General features: G+C 42.6%; 1 long non-coding RNA gene across 2 annotated transcripts; it reads right to left on the reverse strand.

The window, feature by feature from the left end:
- Positions 1-2225: 2225 nt before the first annotated feature.
- Positions 2226-24504, reverse strand: LOC115491164 (uncharacterized). 2 transcript variants are annotated; one of them, XR_012053083.1, is made up of 14 exons: positions 24224-24504; positions 22144-22350; positions 19788-19947; positions 19233-19370; positions 18356-18504; positions 16924-16984; positions 16340-16407; positions 11335-11463; positions 11035-11123; positions 8876-9099; positions 4883-5072; positions 4657-4743; positions 3792-3862; positions 2226-3337 (listed from the first exon to the last, which is right to left on the reverse strand). It is a non-coding gene; the product is annotated as an uncharacterized lncRNA (long non-coding RNA). The 2 variants fall into 2 exon arrangements; XR_012053082.1 differs by lacking the exon at positions 16924-16984 and having other exon boundaries at positions 2247-3337; positions 11335-11412; positions 24224-24498.
- Between the last annotated feature and the right edge of the window lie 428 nt (positions 24505-24932).

Consider the following 24932-nt stretch of genomic DNA (forward strand, 5'->3'; position numbering starts at 1 on the left):
AAAAAATCTAAAAATTTAAAAATTTAAAAATTTAAAAATTTAAAAATTTAAAAATTTAAAATTTTTGGGGGGGTGCAGAGATGTTGTTCCCGAGGATTTGGAAAATGCAAAAATGATTTTTTGGGAATGACAGAGAAACATTTTATAGGAGGGATGGAAAAGCTCAAAAATTCCATGGAAAAATGGGAAAAAAGGAACCCAAAATTGGAGTTCTGCACCCAAAAATGGTCCCAGGAGCAGGAAAAGGATGGAAAATGTTCTTGAGGTGGGATTGTCCATCCTGGGGTGGAGTTCTCCATCCTGGGGAGATGTTCTCCATCCTGGGGAGATGTTCTCCATCCTGGGGTGGAGTTCTCCATCCTGGGGAGATGTTCTCCATCCTGGGGAGATGTTCTCCATCCTGGGGAGATGTTCTCCATCCTGGGGAGATGTTCTCCATCCTGGGGAGATGTTCTCCATCCTGGGGAGATGTTCTCCATCCTGGGGAGATGTTCTCCATCCTGGGGAGATGTTCTCCATCCTGGGGAGATGTTCTCCATCCTGGGGAGATGTTCTCCATCCTGGGGAGATGTTCTCCATCCTGGGGTGGAGTTCTCCATCCTGGGGAGATGTTCTCCATCCTGGGGAGATGTTCTCCATCCTGGGGAGATGTTCTCCATCCTGGGGAGATGTTCTCCATCCTGGGGTGGAGTTCTCCATCCTGAGGAGATGTTCTCCATCCTGAGGAGATGTTCTCCATCCTGGGGAGATGTTCTCCATCCTGGGGAGGAATTGTCCATCCTGGGGAGATGTTCTCCATCCTGGGGAGATGTTCTCCATCCTGGGGAGATGTTCTCCATCCTGAGGAGATGTTCTCCATCCTGGGGTGGAGTTCTCCATCCTGGGGAGATGTTCTCCATCCTGGGGAGATGTTCTCCATCCTGGGGTGGAGTTCTCCATCCTGGGGAGATGTTCTCCATCCTGGGGTGGAATTGTCCATCCTGGGGTGGAATTGTCCATCCTGGGGAGATGTTCTCCATCCTGGGGAGATGTTCTCCATCCTGGGGAGATGTTCTCCATCCTGGGGTGGAGTTCTCCATCCTGGGGAGATGTTCTCCATCCTGAGGAGATGTTCTCCATCCTGGGGAGATGTTCTCCATCCTGGGGAGATGTTCTCCATCCTGGGGAGATGTTCTCCATCCTGAGGAGATGTTCTCCATCCTGGGGTGGAGTTCTCCATCCTGGGGAGATGTTCTCCATCCTGAGGAGATGTTCTCCATCCTGAGGAGATGTTCTCCATCCTGGGGTGGAGTTCTCCATCCTGGAGAGATGTTCTCCATCCTGAGGAGATGTTCTCCATCCTGGGGTGGAGTTCTCCATCCTGGGGTGGAGTTCTCCATCCTGGGGAGATGTTCTCCATCCTGAGGAGATGTTCTCCATCCTGGGGTGGAGTTCTCCATCCTGGGGTGGAGTTCTCCATCCTGGGGTGGAATTGTCCATCCTGGGGAGGAATTGTCCATTTTAGGGTGGAATTGTCCATCCTGGGGTGGAATTGTCCATTTTAGGGTGGAATTGTCCATTTTAGGGTGGAATTGTCCATTTTAGGGTGGAATTGTCCATTTTAGGGTGGAATTCTCCATTTTAGGGAGGAATTGTCCATTTTAGGGTGGAATTGTCCATTTTAGGGAGGAATTGTCCATTTTAGGGTGGAATTGTCCATTTTAGGGTGGAATTGTCCATTTTAGGGTGGAATTGTCCATCCTGGGGTGGTGGAATTGTCCATCCTGGGGAGGAATTGTCCATTTTAGGGTGGAATTGTCCATTTTAGGGTGGAATTGTCCATTTTAGGGAGGAATTGTCCATTTTAGGGTGGAATTGTCCATTTTAGGGTGAAATTGTCCATTTTAGGGAGGAATTGTCCATTTTAGGGTGGAATTGTCCATTTTAGGGAGGAATTGTCCATTTTAGGGTGGAATTGTCCATTTTAGGGTGGAATTGTCCATTTTAGGATGGAATTGTCCATTTTAGGGAGGAATTGTCCATTTTAGGGTGGAATTGTCCATTTTAGGGTGGAATTGTCCATTTTAGGGTGGAATTGTCCATTTTAGGGTGGAATTGTCCATCCTGGGGAGGAATTGTCCATTTTAGGGCGGAATTGTCCATTTTAGGGAGGAATTGTCCATTTTAGGGTGGAATTGTCCATTTTTAGGGTGGAATTGTCCATTTTAGGGTGGAATTCTCCATTTTAGGGTGGAATTGTCCATTTTAGGGAGGAATTGTCCATCCTGGGGAGGAATTGTCCATTTTAGGGTGGAATTGTCCATTTTATGGAGGAATTGTCCATTTTAGGGTGGAATTGTCCATTTTATGGAGGAATTGTCCATTTTAGGGTGGGAATTGTCCATTTTAGGGTGGAATTGTCCATTTTAGGGAGGAATTGTCCATTTTAGGGTGGGATTGTCCATTTTAGGGTGGAATTGTCCATTTTAGGGAGGAATTGTCCATTTTAGGGTGGAATTGTCCATTTTATGGAGGAATTCTCCATTTTGGGGTGGAATTGTCCATTTTAGGGTGGAATTGTCCATTTTAGGGAGGAATTGTCCATTTTAGGGTGGAATTGTCCATTTTAGGGTGGAATTGTCCATTTTATGGAGGAATTGTCCATTTTAGGGTGGAATTGTCCATTTTAGGGTGGAATTGTCCATTTTAGGGAGGAATTGTCCATTTTAGGGAGGAATTGTCCATTTTAGGGAGGAATTGTCCATTTTAGGGTGGAATTGTCCATTTTAGGGAGGAATTGTCCATCCTGGGGTGGAATTGTCCATCCTGGGGTGGAATTGTCCATCCTGGGGAGGAATTGTCCATTTTAGGGTGGAATTGTCCATCCTGGGGTGGAATTGTCCATCCTGAGGTGGAGTTCTCCATCCTGGGGAGATGTTCTCCATCCTGGGGAGATGTTCTCCATCCTGGGGAGATGTTCTCCATCCTGGGGAGATGTTCTCCATCCTGGGGAGATGTTCTCCATCCTCTGGTGGAGTTCTCCATCCTGAGGTGGAATTGTCCATCCTGAGGTGGAATTGTCCATTTTAGGGTGGAATTGTCCATTTTAGGGTGGAATTGTCCATTTTAGGGAGGAATTGTCCATTTTAGGGTGGAATTGTCCATTTTAGGGTGGAATTGTCCATCCTGGGGTGGGATTGTCCATCCTGGGGTGGAGTTCTCCATCCTGAGCTGGAATTGTCCATTTTGGGGTGGAATTGTCCATTTTAAGGAGGAATTGTCCATTTTAGGGCGGAATTCTCCATCCTGGTGTGGATTTCTGGACTGGAGACGCCCCGTGCAGCACCACATCTTCCACCTAAAACACATAATCTCTAATTAGCCTAATTAACGAGCTCCCTAATCGCTCCCAGACCAGAACTTTGCTTTTAAGGTGATCAGAATTCCCTGATTTTCACGGTGTCACACGGACAACATTATTTACCGCTCAAACACGATGATAATTACGGAATAAACACGTATGGAATCCATAGGCAGCATCCATACATTCTTAATGCCTCAGCCTCGCTGGAGACGTGGGGGGAGCTCACCACAATCTGTCTGTGAGGCTAAAAAATTCATTTTTAAATGGTTTTTTTAGGGCTGTTGGCAGATGGGAGAGCTCGGGAGGGTTTAACCCCTGCATTGCTGCAGCGTCACACCTGCATTTTTATTGCAGATGTGCAATTTGGAGCTGGTGGAAATTGCAAAAACATTCCTGGTTTTTATTTCTAGATCAAAAAATTGAGATTTAAAGGGTTTTCTCACGTCACCTTCGGCTCCTGCTGAGCTCCACACCGTGGGCAAACAGCCAATTAATTCCAGATGCCAATTATGTGCCAACCTGGGGAAATAATCAATGTTTAACTTCCCATCTGCTGCAGCACATTTGGGGTTTACACCCCAATTTTTTCCTAAAAAACCCCAATTTTTTCCTAAATTTTTTACCCCCCTGCTACCCCTCGGATTTAATTTTTTTATTTTTGAAAATTCCGATTTTTCCAATAATTCTCCGCAGCTGCCGAGATATTCCCGTGCTTTTTTGTGCTGGAACATATTCAAGCATTGCAATTCCAGCTACTTTTTCTCACAAAAAATCAGTTTTTATTTCTTTTTCCACCCTCAGCTCTGATGGATTTCAGATGTTTTAAGAAGTTCATCCCTCGGTTATTAGTCAGAAAATTCGGAAATGTGTGGGCAGCTCCTCTGTGCTACAAAACACATCAGAGAGGAAGAAGCTGTTCCTTTTTATTCCCCAAAGATGATTTTTTTTGGCTTTATTTCGAGCTCTGAGTTTGCTGTTAAAAATGTTGTGGCTCGTTTTTAATGTTGTTTTATTGTTTTAAGAGAGTTTTGTATTTTTTTTTTGTATTTTTTTTGTAATTTTTTTGTATTTTTTTTGTATTTTTTTGTATTTTTTTTTGTATTTTTTTGTATTTTTTTTTGTATTTTTTTGTATTTTTTTGTATTTTTTTTGTATTTTTTTTTCATTTCTCGACCGCTCCCAACCCAAATGAAATAAATAAAAATATTGATGTAAACAATCTCAGATAATTCTATGGAAATCTGTGTATTTCTGCCAATCCAAACTACTAAAAATCAGATAAAAAATGATAATTTAAGTTGATTTTCCTGTACCTGTGTCATTTTAAGGACTGGTCCATAAATGCTCCCAGATGAGGAATTTTTGGCCACGCTGAGGACAGGACACGAGGCACGAGGACACTGTGGGGACAACCAAAGTGGAGAGGTGACATCCCATGTCACAAACCCCCCAACCACGTCAAAAATCACCATTCCCCATCCCCATAATATTATTTTTTACCCAAAAAAATGAATTTTTTGTAACATTTCACCCCCAAACCTTTTGATTCCTGAATCTGTCTGTGGAATGTCGTATTCCCAAAATTTCTCCTTCTTTTCAGCTGCTTGAAAAAATAATCCAAGCTGTGTTTTCCTCCTTTTTTGGAGTATTTTTTCTTCTTTTTTTCTTTTTTTCCAGAAATGTGAAACCCACTGAGGGATTTCCTCGGGTGGGAAGCGCAGACCTGTCGCTTTAAAAAAAAATAAATTTAGCTCTGAATTACCCAAAAAACTGCCATTTCCAGCCTGGCCTTGATTAATGATTTTTCTATCTAATAAAAGGTTCACAAACCATCTGTTTTTCTCCCTAATGCTTTACCCAAAGGTTTTTTTTCCTTCCTATTTCAGGCTCGGGGCCAACTGACATTCCCCTTTTTTTTTATTTATTTTTTTTTTTCCTAGCCTTGTAAACAAACCCTTTTTTCTTTTTAATTTTCTAGAGCTGTTTCCTACCCGTCGTTATGAATATTCATGGCGAGTAAACATTTTTAGTGTCTACATTTAATCTTTTCCACTGGCAATTACTGTTCTAGGCTGGTTTATAATGCAGAAAATCCGAATTTTTTTTCTCTAATAACAGCTGGGGCGCAGATGGGGCCCGCGGTCGTTGTGGAAAATAAAAATTTACAAGATGCCAGCGGAATTTATTTGGGTTTTTATGGAGTTGCAGGAGGAATTTTGGGGGACGAGGAGGGTTTGTGATATTTAAGGTGGGGGGAAAGCAGGTGGGTGTAATTAGGCGGTGCTGTGGTTAATTAATTTGGGGTGATTGGATGAGATGTGTGGAGATGTTGTTTAGTGTTCTGTGCTCGAGCCCGTGGTGTTGGCATCGTGGTGGCAGCGATGTGGCACTGTGATTGGGGTGGCACCTGCTTGGGGACACCCTGCTTGGGGTGGCACCCTGTTTGGGGTGGCACCCTGCTTGGGATGGCACCCTGTTTGGGGACACCCTGCTTGGGGTGGCACCCTGTTTGGGGTGGCACCCTGCTTGGGATGGCACCCTGTTTGGGGACACCCTGCTTGGGGTGGCACCCTGTTTGGGGTGGCACCTTGATTGGGGTGGCACCCTGCTTGAGGACACCCAATTTGGAGTGTGCCATGCTTGGGGTGACACCCTGTTTGGGGACACCCTGTTTGGGGTGGCACCTTCCTTGGGGACACCCTGTTTGGGGTGGCACCATGCTTGGGGACACCCTGTTTGGGGTGGCACCCTGCTTTGGGGACACCCTGTTTAGGATGGCACCCTGCTTGGGGTGGCACTCTGCTTGGGATGGCACCCTGTTTGGGGTGGCACCATGCTTGGGGACACCCTATTTGGGGTGGCACCCTGTTTGGCGTGGCACTCTGCTTGGGGTGGCACCCTGTTTGGGGACACCCTGTTTGGGGTGGCACCCTGCTTGGGGTGGCACACTCCTTGGGGACACCCTGCTTGGGGTGTCACCCTGTTTGGGATGGCACCCTCCTTGGGGTGGCACCCTGCTGGGGATGGCACCGTGATTGGGGTGGCACCCTGCTTGGTGACACCATGCTTGGGGACACCTTATTTGGGGTGGCACCCTGTTTGGGGTGGCACCCTATTTGGGGTGACACCCTGCTTGGGGACACCCTGTTTGGGGTGGCACACTCCTTGGGGTGGCACACTGATTGGGGTGGCACCCTGTTTGGGGTGACACCCTGCTTGGGGACACCCTGTTTGAGATGGCACCCTGCTTGGGGTGGCACCCTGCTTGGGGACACCGTATTTGGGGTGGCACCTTGCTTGGGGACACCCTGTTTGGGATGGCACCTTAATTGGGGACACCCTGTTTGGGATGGCACCCTGCTTGGGGACACCCTATTTGGGACACCCTATTTGGGATGGCACCCTGCTCTGGGTGTCACCCTGTTTGGGACACCCTGTTTGGGGTGGCACCCTATTTGGGATGGCACCCTGCTTGGGGTGGCACCATGCTTGGGGACACCCTGTTTGGGGACACCCTGTTTGGGGTGGCACCCTGTTTGGGATGGCACCCTCCTTGGGGACACCCTCTTGGGGGGGCACCCTGCTCAAAATGGCACCTTGATTGGGGTGGCACCCTGCTTTGGGACACTCTGTTTGGGGACACCCTGTTTGGGGTGGCACCCTCCTTGGGGACACCCTGTTTGGGATGGCACCATGCTTGGGGTGACACCCTGATAGGGGTGGCACACTCCTTGGGGTGGCACCCTGTTTGGGGACACCCTGTTTGGGGTGGCACACTCCTTGGGGACACCGTGATTGGGGTGGCACCTTGATTGGGGACACCCTGTTTGGGGTGGCACCCTGCTTGGGGACACCCTGTTTGGGGTGGCACCTTGATTGGGGACACCTAAAAACCCCACAGATCCCAATCCCACCCCACAGATCCCACCCCACAGATCCCAATCCCACCCCACAGATCCCACCCCACAGATCCCAATCCCACCCCACAGATCCCACCCCACAGATCCCAATCCCACCCCACAGATCCCACCCCACAGATCCCACCCCACAGATCCCACCCCACAGATCCCAATCCCGCCCCACAGATCCCACCCCACAGATCCCAATCCCACCCCACAGATCCCAATCCCACCCCACAGATCCCAATCCCACCCCACAGATCCCACCCCACAGATCCCAATCCCACCCCACAGATCCCAATCCCACCCCACAGATCCCAATCCCACCCCACAGATCCCAATCCCACCCCACAGATCCCACCCATATAATTCCCATATAATTCCCATATATTCCCATATATTCCCATATATTCCCATATAATTCCCATATAATTCCCATATATTCCCATATATTCCCATATATTCCCATATAATTCCCATATATTCCCATATAATTCCCATATAATTCCCATATAATAATTCCCATATATTCCCATATATTCCCATATAATTCCCATATAATTCCCATATATTCCCATATAATTCCCATATAATTCCCATATATTCCCATACATTCCCATATAATTCCCATATATTCCCATATAATTCCCATATAATTCCCATATATTCCCATATAATTCCCATATAATTCCCATATATTCCCATATAATTCCCATATATTCCCATACATTCCCATACAATTCCCATATATTCCCATATAAATCCCATATATTCCCATATAATTCCCATATAATTCCCATATAATTCCCATAATTCCCATATATTCCCATATAATTCCCATATAATTCCCATATATTCCCATATAATTCCCATATAATTCCCATATATTCCCATATAATTCCCATATATTCCCATATAAATCCCATATAATAATTCCCATATATTTCCCATATAATTCCCATATAATTCCCATATAATTCCCATATAATTCCCATATATTCCCATATAATTCCCATATAATTCCCATATAATTCCCATATATTCCCATATAATTCCCATAATTCCCATATATTCCCATATAATTCCCATATATTCCCATATATTCCCATATAATTCCCATATAATTCCCATATAATTCCCATATAATTCCCATATAATAATTCCCATATATTCCCATATAATTCCCATATATTCCCATATAATTCCTATATAATTCCAATATAATTCCCATATATTCCCATATAATTCCCATATAATTCCCATATATTCCCATATAATTCCCATATAATTCCCATATATTCCCATATAATTCCCATATAATTCCCATATATTCCCATATAATTCCCATATATTCCCATATAATTCCCATATAATTCCCATATATTCCCATATAATTCCCATATAATTCCCATATAATTCCCATATATTCCCATATATTCCCATATAATTCCCATATAATTCCCATATATTCCCATATAATTCCCATATATTCCCATATAATTCCCATATATTCCCATATAATTCCCATATATTCCCATATTGTAAAAATATTGTATAATTGAATATTGTAAATATTGTAAATATTTATTGTAAATAAATAATAAAAGAATATTGTAAAAAAATTCCTCCTTACCAAATCCAGGGAAATATTCCAAATATTCCTCTTGTTGTGAGTTTGGGCTGCTCTGCAAACTCCAGTTCATAATGGCTCTTTAATTAATCAATTAATTAATATTCCAGGGGGATTTTATTCTTCAAAAATCAAGTTTAAATGGAGTTTTCATGAGTTAAATAATCCAAAAAATGAGGTTGAAAAACGTATTTTCTCCCAGGCCGTGGAGTTTAGAAGTTGAGCTCCTGAATAAAATAAACACAAGCAAATTAATTTGTTATTGTTTTAATTAATTCCTACCTATTAGTGAAATGAGGAAATTAACAATGAAATATTTTAATTTTGTTTGCTGGGATCACCCCATCTTTAAGAATTTCAGGATTTCGGAATTTTTGCTAATTAAGATCACCCCATTGTTTTGGGGTTTTAAAAATTAATTATTAATGTTTGTAAATTGGCACGTTATTGTAAATCCAGCACGGGTAGTTTTTTAATATATAATAACATATAATGTTTGTAACATTATATATATTAGATATATATAATGTTATATTGGCACGTTATTGTAAATCCAGCACAGGTAGTTTTTATTATATAATCATATATAATGTTTGTAACATTATATATATTATATATATATAATGTTATATTGGCACATTATTGTAAATCCAGCACAGGTAGTTTTTATTATATAATCATATATAATGTTTGTAACATTATATATATTATATATATATAATGTTATATTGGCACGTTATTGTTAATCCAGCACAGGTAGCTTTTAATATATCATAATATATAATGTTTGTAACATTATATATATTATATATTTACAATTATATATTTACAATTATATATTTACAATAACGTGCCAATATAACATTATATATATTATATATATATAATGTTATATTGGCACGTTATTGTAAATATAGCACAGGTAGTTTTTTATATATAATAATGTATAATGTTTGTAACATTATATATATATAATGTTATATTGGCATGTTATTGTAAATGTAGCACAGGTAGTTTTTAATATATAATAATATATAATGTTTGTAACATTATATATATATAATGTTATATTGGCACGTTATTGTAAATCCAGCACAGGTAGTTTTTAATATATAATAATATATAATGTTTGTAACATTATATATATTATATACATATAATGTTATATTGGCACGTTATTGTAAATATAGCACAGGTAGTTTTTAATATATAATATTTGTAACATCCCACTGAGGGATGTTATATTGGCACGTTATTGTAAATATAACACAGATATAACATTATATACCTGTGCTATATTTATATATACCAATATAACATTATATATACCAATATAACATTAAATACCAGAAACTCAGATAGTTTTTAATATATAATGTTTGTAACATCCACTGAGGGATGTTATATTGGCACATTATTGTAAATACAGCACAGATAGTTTTTAATATATAATGTTATATTGGCACAATATTGTAAATATAGCACAGGTAGTTTTAAATATTTAATGTTATGTTGGCATGTTATTGTAAATATAGCACAGGTAGTTTTTAATATATAATGTTATATTGGCACGTTATTGTAAATATAGCACAGGTAGTTTTTAATATATAATGTTTGTAACATCTCACTGAGGGGTGTTATATTGGCACGTTATTGTAAATATAGCACAGATAGTTTTTAATATATAATGTTACATTGGCATGTTATTGTAAATATAGCACACGTAGTTTTAATATATAATGTTTGTAACATCCCACTGAGGGGTGTTATATTGGCAAATTATTGTAAATATAGCACAGGTAGTTTCTGGTATATAATGTTATATTGACACATTATTGTAAATATAGAACACGTAATTTTAATATATAATGTTTGTAATATCCCACTAATGGGGTGTTATATTGGCACCTTATTGTAAATATAGCACAGATAGTTTTAAATATATAATGTTTGTAACATCCCACTGAGGGATGTTATATTGACATGGTATTGTAAATGTAGCACAGGTAGTTTTAAATATATAATGTTATATTGGCATGTTATTGTAAATCCAGCACAGGCAATTTTTAATATATAATAATATATAATGTTTGTACCATTATATATATTAAGCCCCACACGCTGCCCTGCAGAAAATGTTAGAGATAAACAGAATTAACAACCTTAAACCAGCACAGATTAATTACGATTTCTTCTTTGACAACAGGGCAGAAATACAGAGACTTTCTCCATCTCAAAATCCCACAGACACCTTTGGGAACAAACAAAAAGCAGGAGACACTTAGAGGAGCAGCTCCAAACACATCCAAGGAATGTTCTCCAGTGAAAATCCCACAACTCCACGTGTTCCACCAGGGTAGGAACTTTCACCTCTCCCTGCACAAACCCATTTGAGCAAATCCTGAGGAATTTGAGAGAATTCCCAGCTTTTCCCTTCCCCCTTTTCCAAGTTTTTCACCTACTTGGCCGTGTCCCAGAAGGATCCTGCACACAAGTGAGAGACCCTGGAGCTCCAAATCTTCTCAAAGCTGGCAGCAGCTCTAAGATTAGAGAGTGAGAAGTGTGATGGAGCTGAAATCCTGTGAATTCTGCTAAGGATAGAAAACCATGAGTAGGAGGCAGCCAGAGCTCATCCCGTGTCTTTGGAGAAAGAATTCCGGGATTCCGGAATGGTTTGGGTGGGAAAAGACCTTAAGGAGCCTTTTATTCCATGGGCAGTGACACTTTCCAGGATCCCAAAACATTCCAGGGATGGAGAAAAATCCATATGTACCCATATCCCCAATAAACTTCATCTATCCCAAATCCCACAGATCCTACAAACCCTACTGCAACAACCCCAAATTACTCATCAGCAAGGAAAAAAGACAATTATAAGACCTAAATTGTGGAAAAAATCGAATTTCCAGTTGTACCAGAGACACCTTCCAGGATCCCAAAACATTCCAGGGATGGAGAAAAATCCATATGTACCCATATCCCAAATAAACATCACCTATCCCAAATCCCACAGATCCTACAAACCCAAATTACTGCATCAGCGAGGAAAAAAGACAATTAAAAGACCTAAATTGTGGAAAAAATCGAATTTCCAGTTGTACCAGAGACACCTTCCAGGATCCCAAAACATTCCAGGGATGGGATACCTGTATCCCCAATAAACTTCATCTATCCCAAATCCCACAGATCCTACAAACCCAAATTACTGCATCAGCGAGGAAAAAAGACAATTAAAAGACCTAAATTGTGGAAAAAATCGAATTTCCAGTTGTACCAGAGACACCTTCCAGGATCCCAAAACATTCCAGGGATGGAGAAAAATCCATATGTACCCATATCCCCAATAAACATCAGCTATCCCAAATCCCACAGATCCTACAAACCCAAATTACTGCATCAGCGAGGAAAAAAGACAATTATAAGACCTAAATTGTGGAAAAAAATCGAATTTCCAGTTGTACCAGAGACACCTTCCAGGATCCCAAAACATTCCAGGGATGGGATTTGTACCCATATCCCAAATAAACTTCAGCTATCCCAAATCCCACAGATCCTACAAACCCAAATTACTGCATCAGCGAGGAAAAAAGACAATTAAAAGACCTAAATTGTGGAAAAAAATCGAATTTCCAGTTGTACCAGAGACACCTTCCAGGATCCCAAAACATTCCAGGGATGGAGAAAAATCCATATGTACCCATATCCCCAATAAACTTCACCTATCCCAAATCCCACAGATCCTACAAACCCAAATTACTGCATCAGCGAGGAAAAAAAACAATTATAAGACCTAAATTGTGGAAAAAATCGAATTTCCAGTTGTACCAGAGACACCTTCCAGGATCCCAAAACATCCCAGGGATGGGATTTGTACCTCTATCCCAAATAAACATCAGCTATCCCAAATCCCACAGATCCTACAAGCCCAAATTACTGCATCAGCGAGGAAAAAAGACAATTAAAAGACCTAAATTGTGGAAAAAATCGAATTTCCAGTTGTACCAGAGACACCTTCCAGGATCCCAAAACATTCCAGGGATGGGATTTGTACCCATATCCCCAATAAACTTCATCTATCCCAAATCCCACAGATCCTACAAACCCAAATTACTGCATCAGCGAGGAAAAAAGACAATTATAAGACCCAAATTGTGGGAAAAAATCGAATTTCCAGTTGTACCAGAGACACCTTCCAGGATCCCAAAACATCCCAGGGATGGGATTTGTACCTCTATCCCAAATAAACTTCATCTATCCCAAATCCCACAGATCCTACAAACCCAAATTACTGCATCAGCGAGGAAAAAAGACAATTATAAGACCTAAATTGTGGAAAAAATCGAATTTCCAGTTGTACCACAGCACCTTGGACCTGGAATTATTTGGAATATAAACTCCAAGGTTAGATAAACCATTCCAATGGAAAATAAAACAAGGGAAGCCCCTAGGAACAGTTTTGGGAATATCTGAGGGAACAAGACTTGGGAAGGCTCCACTCCCACTGAACTCAGCCAGGGTTTTACTCCACTTCCCATTCATTTCCCATTCATTTCCCATTCATTCCCCATTCATTTCCCATTCATTTCCCATTCCCCATTCATTTCCCATTCATTTCCCATTCATTTCCCATTCCCCATTCATTTCCCATTCATTTCCCATTCATTTCCCATTCATTTCCCATTCATTCCCCATTCATTCCCCATTCATTTCCCATTTCCCATTCCCCATTCATTCCCCATTCATTTCCCATTCATTTCCCATTCATTTCCCATTCCCCATTCATTTCCCATTCATTTCCCATTCATTTCCCATTTCCATTCCCCACTCCCCATTCCCCATTTCCCAATCCCCATTCATTTCCCATTCATTTCCCATTCCCCATTTCCCATTCATTTCCCATTTCCCATTCCCCACTCCCCATTCCCAGTTTCCATTCCCCATTCCCCATTCATTTCCCATTCATTTCCCATTCATTTCCCATTCATTCCCCATTCATTTCCCATTCCCCATTTCCCATTCATTTCCCATTCATTTCCCATTCATTTCCCATTCATTTCCCATTCTCCATTTCCCATTCATTTCCCATTCATTTCCCATTCCCCATTTCCCATTCATTTCCCATTCATTTCCCATTCCCCATTTCCCATTCATTTCCCATTTCCCATTTCCCATTCCCCATTCCCATTCCCCATTCCCATTCCCCATTCATTCCCCATTCATTTCCCATTCATTTCCCATTCATTTCCCATTCCCATTCCCCATTCCCCATTCCCCATTCCCATTCCCCATTCCCCATTCCCATTCCCATTCCCCATTCCCTGTTTCCATTCCCCATTCCCCATTCCCATTCCCCATTCCCCATTCCCATTCCCAATCCCCCATTCCCATTCCCCATTCCCCATTCCCCATTCCCCACTCCCCATTCCCCATTCATTCCCCATTCATTTCCCATTCATTTCCCATTCCCCATTCCCCATTCCCATCCCCCATTCCCCATTCCCCATTCATTTCCCATTCATTTCCCATTCCCCATTCCCCATTCCCATCCCCCATTCCCCATTCCCCATTCCCATTCCCCATTCCCCATTCCCATTCATTTCCCATTCATTCCCCATTCCCCATTCCCCATTCCCATTCCCATTCCCATTCCCCATTCCCCATTCCCCATTCCCATTCATTTCCCATTCATTTCCCATTCCCCATTCCCCATTCCCATTCATTTCCCATTCATTCCCCATTCCCCATTCCCCATTCCCCATTCCCCATTCCCATTCCCATTCATTCCCCATTCCCCATTCCCCATTCCCATTCCCATTCCCCATTCCCATTCCCATTCCCCATTCCCATTCCCATTCCCATTCCCCATTCCCATTCCCCATTCCCCATTCCCATTCATTTCCCATTCCCCATTCCCCATTCCCCATTCCCCATTCCCCATTCATTTCCCATTCATTCCCCATTCCCCATTCCCCATTCCCCATCCCCCATTCCCCATTCCCATTTCCCATCCCCCATTCCCCATTCCCCATTCATTTCCCATTCATTTCCCATTCATTCCCCATTCCCCATTCCCCATTCCCATTCCCATTCCCATTCCCCATTCCCATTCCCCATCCCCATTCCCCATTCCCATTCCCATTCCCATTCCCCATTCCCATTCCCATTCCCATTCCCCATTCCCATTCCCATTCCCATTCCCCATTCCCCATTCCCATTCCCATTCCCATTCCCCATTCCCATTCCCATTCCCATTCCCCATTCCCCATTCCCATTCCCCATTCCCCATTCCCCATTCCCATTCCCCATTCCCCATTCCCATTCCCACTCCCCATTCCCCATTCCCAGTTTCCATTCCCCATTCCCCATTCATTTCCCATTCATTTCCCATTCATTTCCCATTCATTTCCCATTCCCCATTCATTTCCCATTCATTTCCCATTCATTTCCCATTCCCCATTCATTTCCCATTCTTTTCCCATTTCCCATTCATTTCCCATTCATTTCCCATTCATTTCCCATTCATTTCCCATTCCCCATTCATTTCCCATTCATTCCCCATTCATTTCCCATTCATTTCCCATTCATTTCCCATTCATTTCCCATTCATTTCCCATTCCCCATTCATTTCCCATTCCCCATTCATTTCCCATTCATTTCCCATTCATTTCCCATTCATTTCCCATTCATTCCCCATTCATTTCCCATTCATTTCCCATTCATTTCCCATTCATTTCCCATTCATTCCCCATTCATTCCCCATTCATTTCCCATTTCCCATTCCCCATTCCCCACTCCCCATTCCCAGTTTCCATTCCCCATTTCCCATTCATTTCCCATTCATTTCCCATTCATTTCCCATTCATTCCCCATCCCCACTCCCCATTCCCATCCCCATTTCCCCATTTCCCATTCCCCACTTTGCCCCCAAAACCCTTCCCCGCTGTTATTATTTCCAAAACCTTGGATAAAATATAAACGACGCTTTCAATTTAAAGCAACCCTCGCCCTGTTCCCAGCTTTAATAACACTTTTGACAGATGAGATTTCCATCATCTGTTTTTGTCTTTGTCAAGGCTCCTCCAATAAATGCTCTGAACTAACAGATGTGACTATAAAGGAGCTGAGCTTTGTCAAGTGCTACCAGAGATAAATTAATTCCTACTTGAAGCTTCCTCTGAGCACTGGAACATCCCTTTTTCCTGATTTTGGTGTGGGTTTCACAGCCAGAAACAGAAATCACGAGTACAATTCAATTTTATCACTGACTGGGGCACCAGTTTAACAAACTGTGAGCCAAAAATCTATTGGAAATTTGATATAAAAGGGAACCTGGTGGAGTTCACAGCATTTCTAAAATACAGTGAATTATCTGAGTGCTAAAGGTGAGACTTTGAGCATTCCTGCCCTGTGATCTCTTTATCATTTCAGGGTAATTTGGGTGCTCAAGCAACAGGTTGAGTTTTTTACCAGCAATTCGAATTTCCAGTGGGAGGAGGAATTCACATCCATTGTTCCATTGGTGTCTCCGGATTTTCCTGTAATACACAAAATAATAAATAAGACATAATTGGCTCTGGCCTCCTGCTCTTACAAACACATGAATAAATGAATTAATCACAAATCCACGTGGGAAAAAAAGGGCGGACGGAATAAAGCCCCGATGGCAGAAAAATTCCTCAATAAAGTTATTTCCAAGTATTGATTTGATAACTTAAATAAGTTAAATAATTTAACTTAAATAAGCCCTGGGAGAGTGCAGATCCAGGGGGATTCTCACCAGCTCTCAGTGGGGTTTGTGGAGCTCCAGGAACTCCCCTGGAATAATTTCTGGTTGTTTTTGCACCTCTCATTTCTCACCACCAACTCCAACCCTCTCTCCAAACTCCGTTGATTAAATTCCTATTTCCACGGAGCCATAAATGCCGTAATCTCGATCCCAATAAGGGCTCTAAAGCCATCCCACAGGATCCTTGTGCTTGGAACTGATGGAACATTAGTGTCAGGCAAAACTATTATTTGAGTCTCCATATAATTAATAAAGCTTTTCTCACCCCCACAGGAAACTCGTTAAATCTCCGAGTCTCGTTTGCGCTCGGCGCAAGATTTCCCTGCCTCGCATACGGAAAAAAAGAAGAAAAATCATTTAAATATTTAACAGTTGAAACCCGCCATAAATTGGGAGATTTGAATAAAAAACCAGCCCGAGTATATTTGTATGAAACTGGTGAACAGAAGGAATACACATGCTCCGAGGAATAGATTTGATGCCAAACATCAATCAATCCCGGCTCCGAAGCCTATTTATAATACTGTGGGGGTTCTGGATGGTTGCACTTCACACTGGGAGGACCAATCCATGACATTATCTGCTGAACAATTGAAAGATTTTAACAAATAATTAAAAAATTAAAAAAAAAAGGGGATTTTTTCACAGCTTTTGTGGCCACGCACCGGCTCGTGGCGTAAATAACGAGTGGTTAATGTCGGGTTTGCTCCGCTATCCTCCTGCTGATGGGGTTTATCTTTGATTATTGATTTTTGGGGTATAAATATGGTTTTAGTTGCAGCTTTGCCCTCATTTTGGTGCAGGATAACGGGGTTAGATGGATTTTGGGGGCACAGAGAAGCTCCTGAGTTGGGTGCTGGGTGCTGGGTGGCGCAGCAGGGGGAGCTCAGACATCCCATTTGGCTCTTTCCAAATGTCATTCCTTAAAAACCTTCTGAGCAATTAAACCAAATTTAGCAGGAATCAATCATACAGACGCGAGGGTGGGAAATAATGAAGATGGATGTTGTTTAAAACCTTCCAAGAGTTCCTGCCGGAGCTAGATATCATCCTGAGTAGGATTAGATTATCCAAGTGACCTTAGGAGTGTTTAAGTGTCCTCCTAAACCCCACAGGTCCCTTTTTCCCTGCTCTGGTCCTTCTTTTCCAAGGTAAATCCTTGGAAATCCTGAGGAATCCCTGCCAGAGCAGCAGGAACACTCTGTTCTCCCAGTTCTCTTTCTACAAAAAAAAATAAATCTTTGCTTTGAGACTGAAAATCCTGCTCTAAATCCCTTTTCCCAGGTGTGGGGCCGATAGATTTTATTTCCCATAAATTTCCCACTAGGATGCACCTTTCTCCCAGTAAACAGGTGGGTTTTAAACCTTCTGAAGACACCAAAAAGCTTCTTTGCAAAGTGACTTGCAAAGCAAAAATATGAAAGAAAAAAAAAGAGGTTTTTTTTCTCTATTCCCCAGGGATTTTTGAGCATATGAAGCACAAAAATAATCACAGAAATGACGCAAAGGAAGCAAAAACCCGAGGATTTAGTCGGAGTCAGCAATGCAAAGGCAGCTCCCTGCTGCTGCAGCTTCACCCCCACGACACAGAATGGATTTAAGGGACTCTTCTGCTGAGAAGACCTTAAATCCCTAAAAGCTGGGCTGGAGAGCAATGTTAATTTTTAATTAGTTAAATTACAACATCCTAGCAGTACCTTTGAGTGCATGGATCACTCCTGCTCTTCCTGGCCCCTTGGACACACACAGCCTTGAAATCCAACACGTGTTTTCCAGACAAACCAGCTAAATCTGGAATATCGACGTGTCTGTGTCATCTCCAGCTGTTTCCTTCCTCTGTTGGAGCCTAAAGAAGTAAATATTGAAATTAAAACCTCTCCTAAACCAATCCAGATTCATTTCTCTCACCTCTGGGAACACACGTGTAAATCCTCTGGTACTTATCTCCTCCCATGGTCTGAAATGGGGTTTTGCTCCAAAAATGATAATTCTCAGCAGGAAATCTTTAAATGAGGAAAAATGCACCTCTGGGAGCAGCAAGCAGGACTCAACCACTCCATTATCTCCTCCCACCTACATCCCAAATCCCAAATTATCTCTCTTCCTCTCTTTTTCAACCCAAAAAAAGAGAAAAATTTCACAAAACTTTCATTTCTCCAAAAAAAATTAAAACTCCCAACTCCCAAACAAATAAACACCTCACAGCCCTCCTGCTCTTCTCCTTCCCCACAACAAACCACAAATAAAACCACTCTCTTTAAAAAAAACCAAAAAAATCCCACATTTTCTCCACCCTTCCATCTACAAAAATCCAAATCTACCTCCAAAAACCACATAACTTCTCCCCTCCCCCACCCAGCTCATAACCAAACAAAAAAAAATCCTACACTAACCACTAACCAAAAAAAAAAACAAATTCTCTTCAAAATTCTACTTTTAACCCCTCGATATTCTCAAAATCTTTAATTAATCAATGTCTAAATTAATTTTTTCCTTCTGGAATAATTTTTTTTCTGTGTTAAACCACAAGAGGTTTGTGACCTGAGCTCAGGATCTGTTGGTGTTTGTGTTTACCTCCTCCCTCGCTCCTGCCCCAATTTTGGAGAGCGTTTCCAGCACAATTCCAGGATATTTTTGATATTTCATTGAGCTTTTGGCTTCAGGTGCACGCTGCACGTTTCCCCTCGAGGATTTGGCTGTTTTTGTGTCGAGCTGAAACAAAAGTGGCAGAAAATCAGCTGAGCTCTCACTGTGGTGGGAAAGGAGGAAACTGGATTTTCCTTGGAATTTTCCTTGGAAGGAATGCTGCTGCTCTCTTCCTTAATTTCTCTAATGACATTTGATATTATGGTGATGATGAGCGCCTTGGAAAATACATATGATAATCGTTATAATCAAGCACATGTGTCTGGAGAGTGTAATAGGTACATTCTATAAATTAAAAAATAAACATGTGTGTTAAGGAATGATTTTTAATATTAATTTCCATTTTTAGAAAGCTAGGCCACAGATGAAGCTGGGGATTAAACAGCCAAAAATGGGATTTTATAGAATCCTGATATCCCAGAATGGTTTTGGGCTGGGATAGGGGAGACATACCTCAATCCTAAATCCAAATCCACATCCCACCTGCCAAACTGATGCTCCTTGGATGACTCAGGATGCAAAATATTCCAATTCCTCTGTCAGCAAGGGAAGTATCCCTGAGTTTGGAATCTCTCCAGATCCTTCTGGCATCAGCCCACGCTGCCCTGAAGCTCTGAGCAATCCTCCACACCACGATTCAGACCTGCAAAAGGAAAGGGCTGGGAGCATCCTGCTCTATGGAAGTGGCTTGGAATTCTTCCCCATCCCATAATTTTGGGATTCTGGGGGTTGGAATGAGGAAAACAGCAATGCTGGAAGTCCTGAGAAGCAGAATTAATACAGCAGCCAGGCCTTGGGTTTATTTGGCGAATAATGGGGAATGGAACCTCTCCCACTCCCAGCTTATTGATTTTAGGAGTAATCAATAGGTATTGTGTATCAATACCATCACCAGGACAAGCACGGAGTGATTTTCCTGCTGGATCCAGTTGTCCCACGCTGTGCCCTATGGGAAGCCACTGATTCCTACACTTGGAGCAGGGACAATGCAACTTAATCAGAGTGACAGGAAACAGGCAGCAATTACAGTGTGCAGCTACATCTGCTGGGTTCCACTTCACTGGAGGAAGAGTTATCTCAATTTTAACGTACGGCCCTTTTTCATGTTTCATTTAACCTCTGCTGTATTATTAACCACATCAAAATATAACGACGGTCGTTAGGAAAAAAACCTGAAAACTGAGAACATTTGGGAAAATTTGGACTCTTCCCTCGTTATCTGTAATTTAACGGTCTCGTTTAACAGATAGGTTTGTTTGATTTAAATATCAATCCTGCTTCCTCCAAACTCCACCAGAAACAAGATGTGACCTGCTGATACTCCTTCTCCTTAATAAAACCTCCCTGATAATTTCCTTTTTTGCCCAAATTGTGCTGCTAACCTTGAAAGAATCTCATTGTTAGGGTTTGGCTGGAAAAGTAATCACTGGGAATTCTTCAGAATCGGAGTGAAACTGGGAGAAAGGTTCTGGAATCCTGGAATGAATTTTGGAACGGTTTGGGTTGGAAGGGATTTAAAAATCATCATTTTCCACCCTCTGCCATGGGCACTTTCACTATGCCAGGCTGCTCCAGAGTGGATCACAGGGATGTTTTTCCTGCATTTCCCACTGGAAAACTCTCAGGAGCTGCTGCATGATTGGGAATGTTCTCCTTTATTTTGGAACCAGTCCCTGCTCCCGGTGCATTTTCTCAAGTGCCAATCTAAAATTCCCTTTCCTGGGAAATTCCTAAATTTTCCAGGCCAGTTTGGAGCTACCTGGGATAATGGAAGGTGGGCATGGAATGGGATTAAAATCCTTTCCAACCCAAACCATCCCACAATTCCATAACAAACCAATCCCTGTAAACCATAACCTAAATAAAACATATACAACAATGAATTCTCTGAGGATTTTGGGTCTAAAAAATCTGTGGTTTGGGCTCAAAGACTTGTGAGTGGTGCTTAAAACGGGAGCTCAACTAAAAGACTCCTCCTGTTGAGCGAGCCCATGGATTAGGTATGAATTATCCTGTTTACATTTCATTTAGTTTGATTTTCTCTCTATTTCCTATTTTCTAAATTAGATAACCCTTTGCTTGATTTAAGGTAATTCGCCTTTACTGACTATTACTTAAGGCTAAGCATTTGCAAAGCCATTCCGGGGAGAGGAGGGAAATTAAAGCACGGAAATTTCGGGTTTAGAGAACAAAAGGAACGCGGGCATGGAAGGGAAGTGATGATGAATGGCGAGTTGGCAACGCCTCAGCCCCAAGAGCTGCTTGTGACCGATGCCACGAGATTTTCCAGACACTCCGGAGCTTCTTTTGTGCATCCTGTGCTTAAAAATTTGATGAGCCTGGTGTATTTACCACCAGTACAGCAACGGGGATCCATAAGGAAGAAAATGGATTTGGATCATCCCCTTTTTTTTTGGGCTCTGATAATTTAACCGCCTGTTTTATTTCCATTTTATACCGCACTTGCATCTGGAAATGGGGAAATTCAGTTTGGAAACCAAAAGGGGAGGAGGGAATAGAGGAAAAACACAATTCGTGGGCAGCAAAGCCTCTTTCTGTGACACTGCACCCTGCAAACCTCTCCCGGATGAATGTGGGATCTCTTTAGGAGCTGTTAATTAATGCAAAGTAAATTGTTTTGGATTTGCCCAGCCCATCCCTGCCCACCCTGTCATTTGTAAGTGCTGCTTGTGGTGATAGAAACTCTTCATCAACACACACACGCACCTCAAATTAATTAAAAGCAGACAGGTTTGTGAGGACACGGCAGAAAAACACCTCAGTGGTCTGATCATGAGTGTTTTTTCCACGGGATGATCCTTTCTGTGTGTTATTGTACCTTGCACCACGGCAGAACGGGTTGGATCCTTGAGCACCCCTGTTGGAAAATCAGGATGTTCCTCCCCTCACGCAGACAAATCCTGCTCGATCCCAAATGTCTCTGAGAACAATTTTCGCCTGGAGAATGTTCCTTCATTCCCATCTGTGCAGATCACAGTTTGAAATGCTGCCTGCACTTTCACCAGGAAAAAATAGCCAGAGCAAACTATAAAAAAAAACAGAAACAAGGAAAAATGAATATGGAATAAAAAATGAAGTGCTGAAGCAATCGCTGCTCCTCTATTTGTTTTGCTGACAGACCAGTGAGTTATCCCAGTTCCCAAACTGGGATTTACATGACGTGCACACACCTCGGGAATGCCACCGAGTCCTCCAGTGGAATCCTGCAGCAGTGGCTTTCCCAAATCAATCTCGGCGCTGAATTATATTAATGAACTGTCACATTTCCCGTTGTTTTCCCAGGGCTTTGCAGCTGCATTCCTTCGCAGGTGCTTGGCAGATCCGTGCGAGGCTGGTTTGGGGTTTCAAGTCGTATTTTTCTGTAAAGTTAGATTATGTCTAAGCTGCTCCCAGGAAAATAAATATTGGAATTTTTGTGGTTTAATAAGAGATTAATATGGAAGTGAAAGCAATCTGCTGTTAGAAAAATAAGCAGGATCAAAATCCATTTAAGTGAAACCTGCAGCTCTTTATATTGCAATCATAATACACTTAGAGGAGCAGCTTCCCTAAAAACTGGCCTTGTCACCGATAGCCCTTTATTCTTCCCTCCGTGTTCCTCGTCAAGCAGCTAATTCAGGCAGCTAATTGGGACAATAACTAATCCAGCCACGTATTCCCCCAATTATTTCCTCCTTCATCCTTCTCCTTTTATTCCCGTGTATTTTTTACAGCAGCTTTTAATTCAATTAGAAGGACGGGACTCAGCCCGAGGCTCCCTCGCCACCAATGGGTCCGGGCTCAATAACAAACAGCAAAAACAGAATTAAGATGTGAAACCACATAGAAAAGGATTTACAACAACAACAACAACACATTTTTACCAGCACGAGAGAGCCTTCAAAGAACATTCAATAATGTAAAGAATATAATACAGGGAATAAGTGTGAAATCTCATCAGCTCTCCCAGAGGGTCACTCCAAATTATATTCCCAGAGATGTTGGGATGGCTCAGCCCTGGAATTGTTCAAGGCTGGGATGGAAAAGGTTTGGAGCAAAGGATTTGAAGGATCCCACCCGGCCTTGGGCACCTTCCACCAGCACAGATAACTCTGAACCCCATCCGATCATTTTTCCAGATTTCCAAAATATGAATAATTCCTGCTGAAACCTCGATAAGAGATTGCCTGATTGTATTTTCTGTATCCCTGTCATCACAACCCATGGATTTCCATAATGACCTACATATGCCCATTATAAAAATTGAAAATACGTGGAAAATCTCTTTGCGTCCCCTGCACCTCCTGGCCTGTTCCCAAATCCACTGTTTTCTCCCTAATGGACTGCAGTATTCCATTAGTAAAACCAAAAATGATGGCATTTCATTTTAATTGAAATCAAACATCCTCTTTCATTAGGGAATTAGAAAACAAACCTTTCATAGGGAATTAGAAAACAAAATTTTAATCGGAATTCAGGCAAATACTGAAGAATATTTTCCCACCTCTAGAAGTACCTTTCAATGGAAATCTGCAGTATTGATGAGGCAATGAATGAAACACATTCTTTGCAAATTTTACATTCCCCTCTAAGCCAAACCAGCCTCATGTTGACACCATAAAGCTGGAAAATGGATATATCAGAGCTGGGGTGGCAGTTGGGTCAGTCCTTTCCTACTTAATTTCCAAATACAACCTCGCAGCCCATCATGATCCAAATCCATCAGTCATTTGAAGGCACATCCTTGGAAGTGTTCAAAGCTAGGCTGGATGGGGCTTGGACAATCCCAAGCCAAACCATTCCATGATTTTATGTCGCTCCCTTCTTTATTTTTATTTCTACCAATTGCTTGTGCACCAGCCCCACTGTGGGCTCAACACCCAAAAAAAAAATCAAAAAAAGGAATTATTGAAACCTACCTCTTTCTGAGGGATGCTGGGGGTGGAGCAGGCTGGAAGTCCTCAAGGGTGCGATGCCGGCTGAGTTCTCTGATGCTGAGGGAGTGAGGGCCCGGAGGTCTCATGGCGCCTCAGCAGCGTGGCCAGGCCGAGGGCGAAGGAGGGAAACACCGCCGGGCCTCTGAGGGGCGGGAGCTGGGCCGGAGCTCCGAGGGGATAGCCCGAGGAGCCGGCCCCGCTGGGCGGAGCGGGGTGAGCTCCGTCGGGGAGAAGTGCTGGGAATCACCTCATGGAGGAGCGGGGTGAGCTCCGTCAGGGAGAAGTGCTGGCGGAGCGGGGTGAGGTCCCTTACGGAGGAGAGCTGCGAATCTCCTCATGGCGGAGCGGGGTGAGCTCCGTCACGGAGAAGTGCTGGTGGAGTGGAGTGAGGTCCCTCACGGAGGAGTGCTGGGAATCACCTCATGGAGGAGCAGGGTGAGCTCCCTCACGGAGAAGTGCTGGCGGAGCGGGGTGGAGAAGTGCTGGGAATCACCTCATGGCGGAGCGGGGTGAGGTCCCTCACGGAGAAGTGCTGGGAATCACCTCATGGCGGAGTGCTGAGAATCCCCTCATGGAGAAGTGCTGGGAATCCCCTCATGGCGGAGTGAATCCCCTCATGGCGGAGCGGGGTGAGGTCCCTCATGGAGAAGTGCTGAGAATCCCCTCATGGCGGAGTGAATCCCCTCATGGC

This window comes from Taeniopygia guttata, chromosome Z, assembly GCF_048771995.1.
Source record: "Taeniopygia guttata chromosome Z, bTaeGut7.mat, whole genome shotgun sequence".
Lineage (NCBI taxonomy): Eukaryota > Metazoa > Chordata > Aves > Passeriformes > Estrildidae > Taeniopygia > Taeniopygia guttata.